The following is a 12,438-nucleotide window of genomic DNA, read 5'->3' as shown; positions in this document are numbered from 1 at the left end:
AGCATCAGCCACTACTTTAAAGAGTTTAATGAAGTCAGAGGATGGCCTACACTGGTTGATTTGTTAGAATTGCCTTCAGCTTATCAGAGCTGTTTGGCACTCTTTTAAACACATTAACTTATCATGCTATTGCAATAAATCTGTTAGGGAAGCAGCTGATATGCTAAAATTTGTACAAATTTTCAATACGGATGTAGGAAAATCTGTACCAATAATGACATCCTTAATGTCCCAGTCCAGAGAAACCGACTCAAGTGAAAACAAGATTTGATACACATTAGACAATTACTTGTAATAAATTTTAAAAATTAGAAAAATCATTTGGCCCTCTCTCCCTACCTTTCCCTCACCTTCGATGGTTTGCATTACCATAAATGGGCTTTGCATGTAAATTATTCAATTCGAAACACAGGTGATTTACTGGTGTTGGTTAATAGATGGAGAAAAATAGCTGATTTAGTGATGGAATAAAAATGTTCCATGGTGTTTAAGAGCACTTCTGGATACAAAAAGAAAAATAAAGAAAACTACTCGATTGAACGTTGTCAAAGCAATTGGAGTCCTCTAGTTCTATTAGTTCCTAACCCTGATATGTCAACTAGATTCTACACAGATTACAGGAAAGTAATTGCAGTATCAAAAACAGATTCGTAACAATTCCTTGGATAAAATATTGTATCGATAGTGCCTCATCTTTATTAAAATGTATTTATTGAAGGGATACGGGCAAGTACCATTGATATGAAGACTTAATGAAATATCAGCTTTTATTATGCCATGTAGGTTATTTCAATGCCAGGTCATGCCATTCAGGTTTATAAAATTATCTAGCTACTTTCCGAAGACTCATGAGCCAAGTTGGAACCAGGGTTTCGAATTGTGTAGTTTATTTGGATGATGTACGAAGATACCTGGGAAGGAACTAAAAAACAATTTGAAGCTTTCTTTGAAAAGTTACTGTTAGCTGACCGAGTGATAAATCTTGCCACAATTGAGTTTGTGAAATGGAGGTGCTGGTGTTGGATTGGGGTGGACAAAGTCAGATGTCACATGACAACAGGTTATAATCCAACAAGTTTATTTGAAATCATATAAACTTTCTGGGCATAACCCTCCTTGTCAGGTGTCATGTGACTTCTGACTGAGTTTAATGAAAGCAGAGGACAAGGGCAAGTATTGTCAACGACAGTGAAAGTAAAGACTTTGATGGAACTTCTGGTTCCATAAACTAAATAGGAAATTATGATAATGTGTGAAGACCTGGCCAGTAAAATGGCCACTCAAATGTTTAGTAACACTACTTGTCCTGCCGCAGGAAATTTGTGTGCCGCCCTTAATATCCCTTTGTGATACCTTGGCAATAGCTTGCATGTCAATAACATCAAAACATCATAAATAATATCAGCTCTTAGCATCTGCACAAATATAGTAGGATATTGTAAGTATGGAGAGACTGCATTCAGAATTACATTGCTCACATCCAGGATTCCATGATCACAGATTCCTTTAACCTGTGCAGGGCAACTGCCTAATTAATACATTCACATTGCTCAAAGGGCTGGTGTACTGGCTTATTAATGCCAAACATGCGATACACTGAACCTCCCCGCCCCCTCCAATTGAAGTCAGGCTGAGGATGACCATTGATGACTACCTTTCCTGTAGTAACCCATGACCTCCAATGCATTTTTTTGCACTATTGTCATAAATACCGAGTTTCTCCCTCTCTCAATTATTGCCCCTCTACATCCCAGCATGATGTCTCCAAAACCCACTATTGATTTCTTCAACTTGCCACCAAAGTAGTAGTCCCTGTTAACTACATTTGACTTTCACTGAACAGATTACCAGACCTGACTGTGATCTGCCCCCAACTAACATAAAGTGACAGCCACAACTGATGACTGACCAACCCTGAATGACATCTATGCAACTCTCTGACTGACTTAATATAATGCCCCATACTGGTTATAGTAGACTAACTGTGGCACAATCCCTGGACTGTAATGATATGGAACTCCTAACTCCGAATGCCCATGTGCCAGTTGACCGTGCCCAAGTGCCTAAACTGAATTGGACAATGTCTATCCCTGACTGATTACAGTCCACTTTTAGGCACTTACACAGTACAGGTTAAAGGTGTCTGTGATATTGCACTTAAATGAGAACTGGTCCTCTTAGACTTTGACATATAGCCATTTGATTGCAGTAGATTCAGTCTGGTTGCCATGTACACTGCTGGCACATGCTGCATGTGTAATATTGATGTAGCACAATGCAGCAACACAGCTGCCCTCTTGACTAATTGCTGTTGGCAACCATGACAAGTTGCCTCGCTAATATGCAAGGCAAGACAGATGTACTGTGAAAATACAAGACCCAAATTAAGTAGCAATGCATGAAAAGGCAAAGCAGAGATGCAGTGAACATCCAAGAAAGTACAAAGTGGGTACATGCTAAGAGAACAAGCTGAGACCCCTTAAATGTGTCCTGTTCAAATGCATGAGATACATGCAAAGTGACCTTACATTAGTATTCCAGTAAAAGGTGTTGGTGCACTCCAAATTGCAGTATTGAAGTTGAGAACTGTACTGTAAGCAAGTTAGAGACATGCTCTGAGGACATTGTGAGGCTGATTGTTATTCAAGGTCAACTTCAGTGGATGAAGGTTACAGGCAGCAGTGGCATGTGGAGCATATCCTGAAATAGTGGGGAATGCTGGACAAGATGTGACCCACAGGAGCAGCAGTGAGCAGTATCCACCAGGTACTGCTCAGAATCTCATGTCAAGAATGTCGCCATCTAGTTTCTCTCCACTTTGCTAAGACAGCAAAATCTTTTTTAAAATTTCTTTCATGGCCTATGGGCATCGCTGGCTGGGATTGCCCAGAGGGCATTTAGGGGTGTTCACCTTGCCAGTGGATCTAGAGTCATATGTAGGTAGGACCAGATTAAAATGATAGATTTCCTTTCCTAAAGGACATCTGTGAACGAGATTGGTTTTTATAAGAATCAACAGTGGTTATGTGGTCAGCATTCAATTGGATTGCTTAATTTCAGAATTTTAGTGAATTCAAATTTCACCATCGGCCGTGGTGTGATTTAAATGCATATCCTCAGGACGTGAGCCTAGGACACTGGATTGCTAGGTCCAGTGACATTACTGCCATGCCACCATTTACCCCTGCAAATAAATGCGGTGAAATTAAGTGTTAATACATGGAAATATGCTTCTCACCACTCACTAGTGAAGTTCTCATGTCACTGTTAAAAGCTTGAATGGAAAATTGGACTGTTTTGTTAAACGATATCAAAAACCTAATTTTTCCAGTCTCATTATATTTTCCCAACTGAGTCATTATTCCTTCTGTCATTAAGAGCAGGCAGATATATTGTCCATTTCTTTTCAGTATTTGATCATTGTTCATTACAGCTCATGTGATCTAGGCTGGACATGGTGAAATAGTATCTTTCCATGATGAAAACCTCAAACTTGTGTACTTTATCCTGGCTCAAGTTGGGAGAACTGTCTACATGCTTGTATCTATATCTACAAAAGCTAACTTGTGGTGAAGGGCTTTTTCTGTTTGTTTTTGTTGTTAGAAATTTTGTCCCCATTATTAAATGTTGTTGCCCCTTTAAAAGTTACAAGTTTGTGCCTATAGGTAGCATTTGACCAAAAAAGAAGCAGTGGTGATGTCCCTTGCATTTTTTTTAAATTTTCACACCATTTTGGAAAAGGAAATGGCAGAAGCAACTGTTGTCTATATACAGGTAAGATCTTTCCAATATGTTTGTTTTTACCTGTATTATTCCAGGACCACTTCTTTTTAGGATGGAGCTGTCCTATAATTACATATAAACTGCCCTTTTTATTTAAAATGGAACAGTAGAATTCGTTGTTTGTAAAAGCAAGAGCAAGGGGGGCGGTTAGAGTACTCGCTGTGCTTCAGTACAGGTTTGTCACTTTAGTTTTGGTTGTAGCGCTTTAATCTGGATTGTAATTGTAACATTAGCTCTACACTCAGACAGATTGATGAATGATAAGTAGGAAAAAAAACACTTAACAGCTGCCATTTTTTCAGCCTTTAGTCACCCTTACTGCCGCTGTCTAGCTATCATGACTAGCTTTTTGTGCTCATGTACTTCACTACTTGTGTGATGTGCTTTGCAGTCTTCTATATATTTATCCACATTACATGTACCACAAAGTCAGGTGGTTGTTGAGACAGATTTCCTGACGTTTATGAAAAACACTCCCTATTTACATGGTTACAATGTCACAGGTGTAGGCACATAATCTGGGCTCTGTCTTTATTGGTGTTAACGTACATTACATAAACATAGATGACTGAACATGCTGCACTTACTCCATGATACAGAGAGAGTGACTGAAAGGAAGATGGGTACCTTTTATATCAGACTGTCACATGTCATTTCATCATGTAACTATCTTAAAATGTCTGGTCTGAAATTTATGCCATGTTACAACATCTCTCCATTTCCCTTTTAAAGATGGGAACTTTTTTCTGATAAACATGTATAAATGGTGTATATGGAGATAATGTTTCAATAAATTCAAATAACACCTTGGTGAACATATGACATGACCAGATCTACTGCTTTTACAGTTATCATGACTTGGTGGTTTTGCTTCACTCTGCAGTGTGCTATCTGTTGTCACAGATGGATGTATATCATTTGTTGTCGATCTATCGTTGTTCACTGGGATGATATCTTCAGTCTGTGATGTGTGGTTATTGATATCAAATCTAGACATGTTGTCAACTTTTTCTCAGGATTTGACCATTGCTTATTATGGTGTCATATGACCTAGGCTGGACACAAAGTCATTGTAGTGTCAATAAAAGTGGAGGTGGAAAAGCACAGCAGGTCAGACAGCATTCAAGGAGAAGGAAAACCAATGTTTCGGCCCGAAATGTTGACTTCCCTGCTCCTTGGCTCCTGTCTGACCTGCTGTGCTTTTCCAGCTCCACTGTTATTGACTCTAGCTTCCAGCATCTGCAGTCCCCACTGTCTACAATGTCATCACATATTTCCAAAAAACCATGTGTTCTTATGAAAATCTTAAACTTGCATGCTTTGGCCCGGTTCAAGTTGGCCTCATTGTCTGCATGTGGTTGATCATGCTTTTGTACCATTTTCTCCCTTCTTGCTAACAAAGAGCATGACGGTGAGTGATGAGAGTGTGCAAGGGAAGAAATATCAGGATCTGTCTTCCAGATATGAGCACTGCCAGTGAGAATAAACCATTGCCTTGAGGAATAGCAGGTACATTTACCATAGCTATCTAAATATCTTGGCAAGTTGCTTTCCATTTGATAATCAAGAGAATTTGGTGGAGTAGTTTATCAGCAGAATGTAATGGTGTCCTTGAATAGTGAAAATATCAGCCAAAACCCTGCACCATGGTTCAGAAAGAATATCTTGTGAAGGAGATGTTCAAAGAGTTAAATCTGTGAGAACAGGGTTCACTTGCATTAAAACATCTTTGTCTCTCACTTTTATGATTTGAAGTTGTGAACTAATATTAAAAAGGCCCCTGTATGATTGGATTTTTTTTTTCCTCCCTGAGCTGTGGAGGGTTAATTATATCTCCACCTCATGCTTGCTACCTGCCAATCACAAGCTAGCAAATTATGAGAGAAACCATGGCCCAGGGTCACTGGCAATGTGCTTATGCTGCTTTCTCTGCTCATGCAAGACATGAAAGATTTATTGAGTGATTGAATTACAGTATTCACCTTACCATTGTGTCAAGTACCTTGCCATCTTGCAAGCTGATTGTACATTGAGAAACATTTCTGACTGAGGTAGTAATCAACTTCTTCACTTCTTGGATAGAAAGTAAATCTTAGCTAATTTTCTTGAATTAAATTGTGCATGTCAATGGAAACATCTATTTTATGTCTGGTGAGAATTAGTTAGGCAAACTATTTGGATTTGTATTAGCAGTGGGGGATATTAGGAAGTACTGTATGTAGGTCTGTGTGTTGTACACATTTATTGTATTTGGTCTTGCTATTTTGAAAAAAGACAATTCCAGTATCCCTGCCTGGAACATGCTCTTAACTCTACAAGTATTTTCACACAAAAAGAAATACATTAATGGAATAGTGCCTGGAATTTGCCACTGCAGGACATTGAGTTACATTCACGAGGTGCAAAGTTTACTAAAAACAGTAAGTTAGAAGATTTGAAACTGGATTCTATTGGAGAACCAGAGTAGCTGGTTGACCATCTTCAGAAGAACCCTGACTCTGAGAATATGGGTTCCTCACACTAAATACTCTATCATCCATGTCTCTCCATCTGATGTCATTTATGTTCTCTTATATACAAGAATAGAAATCTAGTGAACTTTCTCTGTACTAATTAAAAAGAAAATATATATTAAGAAGCTTTGACCATTAGTCGGTAAACATGGATTGTTCTTTTACTGGAAGTAACTACTCTGTAACTGTAATGTGGGCTAATTCCACTGATAGAAATGAACAGCTGAAATATCAGACGTGGAATTTTAAACTTGCATGAAATTTATTACATTCCAACCTCTTCAAGTTGTGAAAAGCACCAGCTGTGCCAAGTCTACCATTCTTATAATATACTAGTCAGTCTCCTTACTTTGTAGATGGCACTTCTTGAATTTTATGACTGATAAGATGGGTTTAGTGCATAAAATATGCAAAAATGTTGCCCCTCATCAGTGAAAAAGTGTAGAAAAATGTTTTAATAGCATTCTACGAGGTGTACTTTCAGGATTAATTTAGAAGTCTTTCACAGTTGGCCACTCCATCAGGTATCATTGACATTTATGTTCCATCTTCTTTTTGGAATTGGGTTGTAACAATCGCCTGAATGAGTAAGGAAGGAGCCCTCCTACTGTCCGGGGTTTCTGTTTCCATTTCTTTCAAACAGTTCACAACAGATTTACCTATTATTAGTGTTAAAGGTTTCTAAGACAGTTACACCAGGTCTGCTACAACTAAACACGATACCTGATAAGTGACTAGCTAATAAAGGCAGAGAATTTGTACAAAAGAAAGGAAGGAGTGTTGCAATTTTAAAGTAGCCGTTGTGTACTTTCACTCTATATAACTTAAATTCTGTAATATGAGTACATCCATCACAGGATCTGTATTGGGAGGGGCAGGGATCACTTCAATTTCATTATGTAATTGTTCAGACCAATAATTGTCAAATATTCTAGAAACTTATGATTTTTATACGTGTAGTTCAGGTATGCTTTGTAAATCATGCTCATTCAGTTCCACAATTAGGCCTGTCGGATTTGAATTGATGGTAGTTACATGCTGGTGGTTCACTGCCTAATTTATATTTGCATTTCAACTTCCTTCAGCTCTTATCCACATTGGTTTGACAGAAAGTACAGAAGGTCCTAAGTGTGGAACTGTTGTAAATCATAATTGTAATCAAAGAATAGTAGGTATAAAGTTGAAAGAATCTCGATCTCCTTATGATATAATTTCTTTGTCTCTTTATCTCTCAATCTCATATTGTTACTGTGAAATCCAAACGTCTTGATGTGCAGCGAAAATTTCCCCTTCCAGGCAACACCTTAGGGTTTTGGTATACAGATGTACATAGAATAGATGTAAATAGAGTGCCAGACTCTGCACTTCACCTCTGTTTCTGACAACGTAACCAGCCTAGGTTCAAGGCTCATGGTGATGGAGGCCATAGAGACATAAAGCTTGACTCTCAACCTGGGTTCGGATATTTTCAGGTTCCAGGCCTGCATTACATCCGCTTTGTTCAGACAACAATGTTTGAATGCAGATGTCAACTGAGGCTAGTGGCAAGTTCAGCTTCTAATGAGTTGCACTAAATACCACCAGGAGACAAGAGTTTCCAGCAGAGCCAAATCATGAAATGCAGATGATGAAGAAAGATATAGTCCACACTCTCGTTAAAATCTGTTGAAGTTCACCAATAAGGTAACTATTTACAAGGCTTATAATACAGCCCATGCTTCTGTAGCCTTGCAGACACAAGCTCAAGTTCTACATGATCTGATGTCTCTGTGACGTAACTATTGAGCTTGTGTGAAATGAGCTAACCCTAGAGTTAAATTATAAATCCTTTTATTCTATAACTCGCACTAAGTTATTTCATGGCACTCCATTTAACCATTAATATTTAGCTTACACTCCCAAATTCCTCCTGCGTCATAATCTGTTCTGGCCAAAATTTCAATCTCCAAGCATATTCTCACCTCTCTTTCAGGACAGGTGAAATGTTTGTACTTTACATCGTGCTCCTTGGAAGGAAAATCTTCAGCGGACTGCGGCTTGAGCCTCTGATGATAGTCAGAATGGAAATGTTTCCAGTTTCATGAGCTTGAGACTGGTCTAGCCTGAATGAACAAAGAACAAAGAAAATTCGGCCCTCCAAGCCTGCGCTGATCCAGATCCTCTATCTAAATCTGTCGCCTATTTTCCAAGGATCTGTTTCTCTCTGCTCCCTGCCCATTCATGTATCTGTCAAGATACATCTTAAATGACGCTATCATGCCTGCCTCTACCGCCTCCGCTGGCAACGCGTTCCAGGCACCCACCACCCTCTGCGTAAAGAACTTTCCACGCATATCTCCCTTAAACTTTTCCCCTCTTGCCTTGAAATCGTGACCCCTAGTAATTGAGTTCCCCACTCGGCAGGTGAAAAAGCTTCTTGCTATCCACCCTGTCTATACCTCTCGTGATTTTGTAGACCTCAATCAGGTCCCCCCTCAACCTCTGTCTTTCTAATGTAAATAATCCTAATCTACTCAACCTCTCTTCATAGCTAAGGCCCTCCATACCACGCAACATCTTGGTGAACCTCCTCTGCACCCTCTCCAAAGCATCCACATCCTTTTGGTAATGTGGTGACCAGAACTGTACGCAGTATTCCAAATGTGGTGGAACCAAAGTCCTATACGACTGTAACATGACCTGCCAACTCTTGTACTCAACACCCCGTCCGATGATTGAAAGCATGCCGTATGTCTTCTTGACCACTCTATCGACCTGCGTTGCCACCTTCAGGGTACAATGGACCTGAACACCCAGATCTCTCTGTGCATCGATTTTCCCCAGGGCATTTCCATTTGCCGTTTTGTTCGTTCTTGAATTGGATCTTCCAAAATGCATCCCCTCGCATTTGCCTGGATTGAACTCCACCTACCATTTCTCTGCCCAACTCTCCAATCTATCTATATTCTGCTGCATTCTCCGACAGTCCCCTTCACTATCTGCTACTCCACCAATCTTAGTGTCATCTGCAAACTTGCTAATCAGATCATCTATACCTTCCTCCAGATAATTTGTGTATATCACAAACAACAGTGGTCCCAACACGGATCCCTGTGGAACACCACTGGTCACAGTTCTCCATTTTGAGAAACTCCCTTCCACTACAATTCTCTGTCTCCCGTTGCCCAGCCAGTTCTCTATCCATCTAGCTGGTACACCCTGGACCCCATGCGACTTCACTTTCTCCATTAGCCTACCATGGGGAACCTTATCAAACGCCTTACTGAAGTCCATATATATGACATCTCCAGCCCTTCCCTCATCTATCAACTTTGTCACTTCCTCAAAGAATTCTATCAAGTTGGTAAGACACGACCTTCCCTGCACAAAACCATGCGGCCTATCACTAATAAGCCCATTTTCTTCCAAATGTAAATAGATCCTATCCCTCAGTATCTTCTCCAGCAGCTTCCCCACCACTGACATCAGGCTCACCGGTCTATAATTACCTGGATTATCCTTGCTACCCTTCTTAAACAAGGGGACAACATTAGCGATTCTCCAGCCTTCCAGGACCTCACCCATGCTCAAGGATGCTGCAAAGATATCTGTTAAGGCCCCAGCTATTTCTTAACTCGCTTCCTTCAGTAACCTGGGATAGATACCATCCGGACCTGGGGACTTGTCCACTCTAATGCCCTTTAGAATACCCAACACTCCCCCCCCCCCCCCCCCCCCCCACCCCACCTCCTTATGCCGACTTCACCTAGAGTAATCAAACATCTATCCCTAACCTCAACATCCGTCATGTCCCTCTCCTCGGTGAATACCGAAGCAAAGCACTCGTTAAGAATCTCTCATTTTCTCCGACTCCTCACATAACTTCCCTCCTTTGTCCTTGAGTGGGCCAACCCTTTCTCTAGTTACCCTCTTGCTCCTTATGTACGAATAAAAGGCTTTGGGACTTGCCTTAACCCTGTTTGTTAAAGCTATTTCGTGACCCCTTTTAGCCCTTTTAATTCCTCGTTTCAGATTGGTCCTACTTTCCCGATATTCTTCCAAAGCTTTGTCTGTTTTCAGTTGCCTAGACCTTATGTATGCTTCCTTTTTCCTCTTTGCTAGTCTCACAATTTCACCTGTCATCCATGTTCCCTCATCTTGCCCGTTCTATCCCTCATTTTCACAGGGCCATGTCAGTCCTGCACTCTCATCAACCTCTCTTTAAAAGTCTCCCACATATCAAATGTGGATTTACCCTCAAACAGCTGCTCCCAATCCACATTCCCCAGCTCCTGCTGAATTTTGCTATAGTTGGCCTTCCCCTAATTTAGCACTCTTCCTTTAGGACCACTCTCATCTTTGTCCATGAGTATTGTAAAACTTACGGAATTGTGATCACTATTCCCAAAGTAATCACCTACTGAAACTTCAACTACCTGGCCGGGCTCATTCCCCAACACCATGTCCAGTATGGCCCCTTCCCGAGTTGGACTATTTACATACTGCTCTATAAAACCCTCCTGGATGCTCCTTACAAATTCTGCTCCATCTAAACCCCTAACACTAAGTGAATCCCAGTCAATGTTGGGAAAATTAAATCTATATATTTGTACTTCTATCTCATGCTCGCTGTTGGGAGGCCTGTAGTACAGCCCCAACATTGTTACCGCACCCTTCCTATTTCTGAGCTCTGCCCAAATTCCCTCACTGCTCGAGTCCTCCATAGTGCCCTCCTTCAGCAAGCTGTGATATCCTCTTTGACCAGTAATGCAACTCCTCCATCCCTTTTACCTCCCTTTCTATCCCGCATGAAGCATCTATATCCTGGGATATTTAGTTGCCAATCTTGCCCTTCCCTCAACCAAGTCTCAGTAATAGCAATAACATCATACTCCCAGGTACTAATCCAAGCCCTAAGTTCATCTACCTTACCTACTACACTTCTCGCATTAAAACAAATGCACCTCAGACCACCTGTCCTTTTGTGTTCATCATCTGCTCTCTGCCTACTCTTCCCCTTAGTCACTCTGACTTCATTACCTAGTTCCATACAGGCTTTAGATACTACCTCCTTACTGTCCAGTAACCTCCTCATTTGGTTCCCATCCCCCTGCCACATTAGTTTAAACCCTCCCCAACAGCGTTAGCAAAAGCACCCCCAGGAGATTGGTTCCAGTCCTGTCCAGGTGTAGACCATCTGATTTGTAATAGTCCCACCTCCCCCAGAACCGGTCCCAATGTCCCAAAAATCTGAACCCCTCCCTCCTGCACCATCTCTCAAGTCACTCATTTATCCTGCCTATTCTTTCATTTCTACTCTGACTAGCACGTGGCACTGGTAGCAATCCTGAGATTACTACCTTTGCCACTGCCCAAATATATCAGTTCACTCACGTTCCCAGAGCGCAATTCAACTGCTTCCACTCAGCTCCACTACCGAAATGAAGAACTTACCTTCCTGCTCTCACTGCTCCCGCTGCTGCTGCAGCAAAAATGGAGGCCGCTGATTCCACGAGGTAAGTATTTAAATGGGAAACTTACCTCCCGGCAGCCCCCTAGTCCTCACTCTCAACTCTCAACGCTCCCGCTGCTGCTGCAAAAATCTGACATCACCATTTTCTTGATCTATGATACAAATTGTTCCTTATCAGCAGGAGGACTGTTTCACATGCCTCAAATGGAGAACCCTCCTTTACGTATGTAGGCCAGTGTTCTTGGGATGTCAGGAAGAAGTGTGGTATCTTGAACTTGTAACTTCAAGAACTGACTTCAAATGTGGCTCTTCTAGCATTTCTTCAACAGAAATAAGATTCCTTGGCAGCTTTCCTCCAATACCTACACCTTCAAATTTTATGGAATATTGGACGCCTTGCTATTGCCCAGAGTCTGCCACTTCTTGTGTAGTCTTAATCACATTCACCTCCCTGTGTACTGGAAGATGCTTGAGGCTTAACTTCTGTATTCTCCTTTACATTTTTTCCACTTTATTCCTCAAAAGATCATAGTCACCTCTGTCGCTGATTTCTTTCATTAATGAGGGCTTGTTTTTCTAAAACTGTCTTTAGAGTAAGGTCACCACTTGTGGATTAGATTGGTATACTTTCCTCAGCTAATAATTTACACTGATCTTCAAGGTATGAATATTACAATAACAGGGACTTTC

This window comes from Rhincodon typus, chromosome 12 (assembly GCF_021869965.1).
Source record: "Rhincodon typus isolate 14 chromosome 12, sRhiTyp1.1, whole genome shotgun sequence".
Lineage (NCBI taxonomy): Eukaryota > Metazoa > Chordata > Chondrichthyes > Orectolobiformes > Rhincodontidae > Rhincodon > Rhincodon typus.
The sequence above is the reverse complement of the archived record's forward strand: the minus strand, read 5'-3'. Positions refer to the sequence as shown.